This window comes from Piliocolobus tephrosceles, chromosome 4, assembly GCF_002776525.5.
Source record: "Piliocolobus tephrosceles isolate RC106 chromosome 4, ASM277652v3, whole genome shotgun sequence".
Taxonomy (NCBI): Eukaryota; Metazoa; Chordata; class Mammalia; order Primates; family Cercopithecidae; genus Piliocolobus; species Piliocolobus tephrosceles.
In genome coordinates this window covers 58623947-58631159 of record NC_045437.1, presented here as the reverse complement: position 1 = coordinate 58631159, position 7213 = coordinate 58623947, and the positions used below count along the sequence as shown (strand labels likewise).

Below are 7213 nucleotides of genomic sequence, written 5' to 3'. Positions count from 1 at the left end.
CTGGATTAAGAAAATGTGGCACATATACACCATGGAATACTATGCAGACATAAAAAAGGATGAGTTCGTGTCCTTTGTAGGGACATGGATGCAGCTGGAAACCATCATTCTCAGCAAACTATCGCAGGAACAGAAAACCAAACACTGCATGTTCTCATTCATAGGTGGGAACTGAACAATGAGATCACTTGGACTTGGGAAGGGGAACATCACACACCGGGGCCTATAATGGGGAGGGAGGAGAGGGGAGGGATGGCACTGGGAGTTATACCTCATATAAATGATGAATTGATGGGTGCTGATGATTTGATGGGTGCAGCACACCAACATGGCACATGTATACATATGTAACAAACCTGCACATTGTGCACATGTAGCCTAGAACTTAAAGTATATATAAAAAAAAAAAAAAAAGACAATGGTAGCCTCAAGAATCAACGAATATGATTAGCCCCTGGACACCATCTATGAGGGCAGCTGTAACGACGAAGACTCGTCAGCTGCTCCTGAGGATCTTCTCAGCAGAAATGAGGAAGATTTCTTCTCAGGGAAATGACATACTCCCACATGACATCAACTTCACGTGACCCAGAGTGGATTCTGGAGAGTACAGGTGATGGGGAGGACTCTCCAGCTCCCTGCAAGGACCATGTGGAAACCAGATCTGAAAAGGAAGAAGGCACTGGCAATATATCAGCAACTGCCAGGGAAAGCAAGTGGATTCTGGAAAGGATAAGTGATGAGGAGGACTCTCTAGGTTATTTCTCATCCTGACAAGTCTCATTTGCATCATATGGGTCCTATTAGCACAGATATCTCCAAATCGGCCACTCTTCTATTACATAGAATAAATTGCTCATTACAGGGCCTCCAATTATAGTTATTTTCTTCCTTGCCATCTACTATAAAAGAGTCAATCAACTGGGGGTTCTAGGGTCTCACTGAAATTGTGGTCAGCCTTATTCATAGGATCACAGAGTTCACCCAAAGAACAGAAAACTGGTTGGTGGCTAGTGGCTGTCCTAAGTTAATAAGTGGAGCACACCATCTGAACTTTGCCATTTTTGTAACCATCCTAGCTATCCTGGGAATCTCACTGTTCACGAAACCCATTCCTGGTGTACATAATGTCAAAACTGTTCAACATGAATGATGTCCTGTGCTGATGAGGATGAAGAGACACCCTCACTCTCCAAAGCTGTTGGAAAGAACCTATCTAAAGGACCAGTGGAAAATTTTGTCTATTTTGTTGCTGTTGCATTAATTAACTATGAAACTGCACCTGCGCACTGTGCCCTCTGTCTGAACCTGGGGCACCAGGGGCACTAAGAGGCCATCTGGCGGGGCAGCCCAGGCCACTCAGAGCACACAGGGCCACAGCAATGGCAACACTTGGCTGGAGCACTCCATGCCCGTGTCCTGGAAGCCACTCCTCACCCCAAACTGGCTGCCAGGCGTCATCCCACGTGCCAGGATCATTGATGCCACCACCACAGGCACGCTGGGGAAAGGCAGCTGCTGCGAACTGAGCAGCCAGCCAGGCCACCTGCCTTGGTTGTAGCCTGGACCCACTCAGCCCCAAATCCTGCAGCCTCCACCCACCTGGCCGGAGCGCCCCCTCTGCGAAGTTAGGCCCAGCGGCCACACATAACTTGCCCAGAATATCCAGCTCCTGCCTAAGAGTCATGGGTGCATCTGGCCCCACAAGACCAAAGCTGGACAGCAGTGGCCACTCCCGACCTGGCCTCTGCCTTCTGCAGTGCCCAGCATAGGCCTTGCTTCAAGGGCCCATGGCCTCTAAAGTGCTCAGCGCCCAAGGCCTTGGACATCTGACCACCAGGGACCACTGGTAAACTAGCAGGGGTGCCTGTAGGCTAGGTCCCTGGTGCTCCTTTACATAAGCCAGCCTGGGGAATGGAGACCTCAACAGCTGTGGGGATAACGTAGCATCCAGGTCTGGGATTTTAGGTGAGTGTGGTGGTATTGGGGACAGAAGACTGGGGCAAGTCGCCAGTGGACTTCTGGAAGTGAAGAGAAGTCAGGGGAAATGTCTGTCCCTGTCCTTACCCTGAATACGCCAGCAGAATAAGCCACAGGCCAGGGCATTCCTTTTAAAACCTGTATTATGCCCTCACCTAAGTACTACCACAATCATCATGTCCTTGAGTGCCTGCTATGTGCCAGCTGCTGTGCCAAGCTCTTTGTGTGTATCTGAACTTCACAAAGGCTTTATGGCAGTACTTAATAGCATTATCCCATTTCACTTCTGAGGAATCTGAGGCTAGGGGATAAATAACTTGCCCACAGCGAGGACTGGAATCCATGTCTGTTTCTCTCTAGAGCCTGGACAGAACTCCTCACCCCTGAAGTTACTCTCCTGCCTTCTCTATGGTAGGTACTATTCAGTTAGTGTTCACACTTTACCAAGAGGAGCTGGCCCTGCTGCCTTCCTCGCCTCTTCTTTCCTTCCTTACTCTGGTGACTTCCTCTGGCCAAGAAAAGGATCTGCAAGACTGTCTGTCTACGCCATGTAAAATGATTGAATTCTTCTGGAGAAACTGTGAAACAGACTTGGGAAGCATACAAGAAAGCTATGCTGGAGGCTTGGAAAAAGAGTAGCTGTAGGCAAGTACTCCAACAGAAGCTCTGCCTTCACTGTGAGAACATGCCAGGGGTGGCCTGCTGGAGGGAGACGTGTGGAGCAGAACTGAGTCACCCCAGCCAACCTCCAGACCTGGGAGGCCCCTACCAACAGCTTGCAGTCCTGGGAGTGAGCCCAGCTGAGACCTGAAGAGCTGCCCCGGCTAAATCACCAGCCTGTAGATTTGTGAGCTGAAAGGAGAAATGATAAAGAAAGTGTTCTTGGAATTCATTTCTGGCAGTCTTGTGAGCTTTGCTTTCATTTGTTAGTGAAATGCTTGACATTTTTCCTTCACTTTATAAACATTACATGCAAATTACTCAGAATCCTAATTGAAAGTAATTTCCCATTAATGCAGGCTATAAAATATCATTTTATTTGAAACTATGCCTCAGAAATAGATAGTGTAGGATGCCCCTTTACACTCACAAATTATACCCACAAATCCAGGAAGCACAATGTTGGGTGTGCGAGACAGGGACTTAAAGCTACTACCAATGAAAATGTAGAAGAGGCACCTTTGGACAGCCCTAGTCAAATGGCAGAGAGTGGCATGCAGTAGTGTTTGCAGCAGTGAAAAATCCAATTATGGGGCACTAAACTTTAAAAGCCAACTTTCGCATAACTACAATCTCTGGGTGACCAGCACCCTTCTAAGAATTTAATCTGCCTAGAGACGAAGCAATGGCCAAGAAGGAGGAAACAGAAGCACTGGCATGCATGGTCTGAATGAGGAAGCCAAAGAACTCACTGTCCTATCAGAGTTTTTTCCTTCCAAGTCAGATACATACAGCGGACCTCCTTTGCGACCACTTGCTGACCACACATTATCTGCAATCATGAATCTTGGAAATAAATCATTCCCAATGCTCTTAAAAAATAAAAATAAATAGGCCGGGTGCAGTGGTTTAAGCCTGTAATCCCAGCACTTTGGGAGGTCGAGGCAGGGGGATCACAAAGTCAGGAGATCGAGACCATCCCGGCTAACATGGTGAAACCCCATCTCTGCAGTGAGCCGAGATTGTGCCACTGCACTCCATCCTGGGTGACAGAGTGAGACTCCATCTCAAAAAAATTAATTAATTAATTAATTAATTAATTAAAAATAAATAAATAGCTTGTTTATTTAGTTATAGCCAGGTAATACCTAGACATTTCCCTAAATTTCCACCTTTAATGAATACCTACCTCCACTTTATTCTGACAATCATGGTAGACAGCAATCATTATGTTTTGAGGTAATTCAACATCCTTACCCCATCTGCATCTTTAAAAGCTCCAGCCAATAGAAAATTAGCTGGGCATGGTGGTGCATGCCTGTAATCCCAGCTACTTAGGAGGCTGAGGCAAAATAATCACTTGAACCCAGAAGGTGGAGGTTGTGGTGAGCCAAGATTGTGCCATTGCACTTCACCCTGGGCAACAAGAGTGAAACTCCATCTCAAGAGGAAAACAAAACAAAACAAAACAAAAACTCCAGCCATAGGCCCTGGGCTCTGAGAGCAGATAGCACCATCAGCAAGAACTTTGGGACTAACATGAGCAAGAGCCCTCTGCCTGGTCAAGCACACAAACTACGCACTCTGAAAAAAAAGAAAAAAGAATTGCTTTCCCTTAAGAATTACCATGGGATAGGGACCCTGACATAACTTGAAGAACATAAGGGCAGAGAGGTAGTAAGGCAAAGGTTTCACCACTCCAGAGGGTCTCCTTAAAGTCACTAGACAAAAGAACCATTGAATGGAAATCCTAACCTTATGGATGCTTCTAGGTTAAAAATCACAAGGGAAGATCTCAACCTATTGAGTTAAATGATCCAGTGCATAATCAATCTAGTGAATGTCTATGGCATTTTCTATATTTAACATTTAGGAGAAAGCAAACAGCAAAGAGCTATTATCTCAGTATTTCAGTCTCCTAACAAATAAACCAGGAGTCGCAAGCTCAACTGCCTATAGGAGCAGACAAATGAAATAAATAAGTGAAGAGCATCAAGTGAACTTGGCTTCAGAGTCTGAGAAGCAATCAGGAATATTAGAGATTTGGCAAACTGGAGTTCATGCCCCTTAAACACTTGCTGCTTCTAGTGGAAGCACTCACTATGCAGCTGCAGCAGTTTGTGCCACCAAAAATTCAAGCCCAGGGCTGTCAGATCTTCTAAATCTTTTTAAAAAGCCAGAAATATGAATTCGTATGTGAATCTCCTATTTCTTAAGGACTGGCAATTTAATTAAATTCTCTTTTTAAAAACACAAGTCAAATCAGATGTATTCATGGTGAATTTATGTGGGCCATATTTGGCCTACAGATGAACAGTGTGGGTTCTCAGATTATACAACATACAAGTCACTCAATTTTCCAAAACAGTCTACCCTGCTCCTGTGGCCTTTTCTGCTTCCTATCTGCCTCCCTCTTTTCCTCAATATGCCAAATTACAGCATACTACACATCTCAACAGACTCTAGGTTGGGTGTGGAGTGTGAGTAAAGAATGCTACTCTATCTCAATCAGCCCATTCGAGAGCTGAGCTCTGATCTCACTACAAGGAATTGCTATTTGGAAATGAAGATCAATTACAATGGAGTCATACTGGTAGGTCAGACAGCTGGATCAAATTAAATATTTTTTTAAATATAAGTAACAAATAAGTCTTTCATCTCCAAAACTGCCAAGTCTTTTTTAAAGAACCTTTAGATGTCCTATCTCATGTATCAGTGATGACTAACTGCTCTCATACAGCTTTGCCACCAAGCCCAACCATGCCACAAGCAAAGGAAGAAACCTCAAAAGAAGTTCATTAACTAAGCTGAACATCACTTCCATTGAAAATGCTGTAGAATTTTTAGCTTCTACACAAAGTAGGCTTATTATTTACTTTAATACTTTAATGACATCCTATTCCAATCAAAGTAAGTAAAAGGTTGAAAGGATGGGTCAACTCCACTGGGATCCAACCTACATATCTAGATATTTACCCTTTCCCATAGACTCTAACAGGATTGCTATGTTAGATAATCTCTGTTAAACATATAAACAAACTATGGTCTTCTGTATCTAGAAGACCTTCTTCTTCCTACTTCCACTACGTAAGGATCTAAGAAAATAGTTTTCAATGTAGGATATCTCAAATATATTCACTTGAACAGGACTGGATTAGGCAAGGTTAATGTATTACCATCCACATGCATTAGTTTATTCATGCTGATACCTAAGGGCAATAAATTCCCCCAATCTGCCCATCCCATACCACTCTAAAGCCTCTAAAGATGATACATTAGAGGGTAGCTGACTCTGATACCAATTTAGAAACAGCCAGCTTTCATTCCTAGTTGAGATCAAAATGAACAATTGTGATAAAATAAAGCAGTGACATCATAAATATAACTGATACAAATTGGAATTTGTTTTTGAAAAAGTTTCCAAAACAGATTTTACTACAGAACATTATAAAAATAGAAAAAGAGAATGAAATCTAAGAAGTTATTTTTAATACAATCTTCAGAACTCTTATTTTAACAGTGACATAAAGGCAGTAAGTGGCTGGTATGGTTTGGATATGCATCCCTGCCCAAATCTCATGTTGAAAAGTAATCCCCAGTGTTCAAGGTGGAGCATGGTGGAAGGTGATTGGATCATGAGGGCAACTTCTAATGGCTTAGCACTATCCCCCTTGGTGACGTTGTTGCAACTGTGAGTTCTTCCCAGATCTAGTTATTTTAAAGTGTGTAGCACCTTCCCTAACCCTTTTGGTCCTGCTGCTGCCATGTAAGATGGCTGCTCCCATTTTGCCTTCTGCCATGAGTAAAAGCTCCCTGAGGACTCCCCAAAGGCAGACACTGCTTCTTGAACAGCCTGCAGAACCAGTTAAACCTCTTTTCCTTACGCATTACCAAGTCTCAGGTATTTCTCTGCAGCAATGCAATTCCTAATACAGTGGCTGTAATAGGAATCTACCCAATTACTCCATAAGCATACATTCATCATTAGGCATGACCCTCACAAGTCCATGGGCCCTCAATTCTCCTTAGTTGGAACCAAAATACCAAGAAGATCCAGTAGTCTCAAAACCCAGTAATAGGCCTAATTCTTTAATTTGTTCCAATATTGTTCTGTCAGAAAACACTGACTCTTATTTACATGATTGATAACTGTTGTATTTTGTTATTATCAGGAAATCTACAAAAGCTTAAAATCCAAAGTATTTCTCATGAGATCAAGTAACTTATTCACACATTGCTGATACTTTGTTACAATACAATGGTAGCATCCATAGTTTCCAAAATGAAAGAAAGACACAGAGAAGGAAGAGGAGGAAGAGTAAGCAAGGAAAAAGAAGGGAAAGGGTAAGACGGTTAAACCCAACAACATTCAAAAACAAAAGTATGCTAATTCCTACAACTTTACCTAACAGAATATGATACCCACACAATAATTTGGTCCTTAAAGCTCTTTTGACAAGAAAACAATAATACTTAATGAACGATTACAAGAACAAGAAAATCTGATTTCCAAGAAGAAAGGAATAACAGAACGAACTATAACAATAATGTTGATTGTTTTCCTTTGTACCAT

The 7213-nt window shown here is 42.9% G+C and overlaps 1 protein-coding gene across 2 annotated transcripts in view; it reads right to left on the bottom strand.

The window, feature by feature from the left end:
• The window catches only part of DEPDC1B (DEP domain containing 1B), a 121223-nt gene that overhangs the window by 54091 nt on the left and 59919 nt on the right, over positions 1 to 7213 (bottom strand). The window lies entirely within an intron of this gene.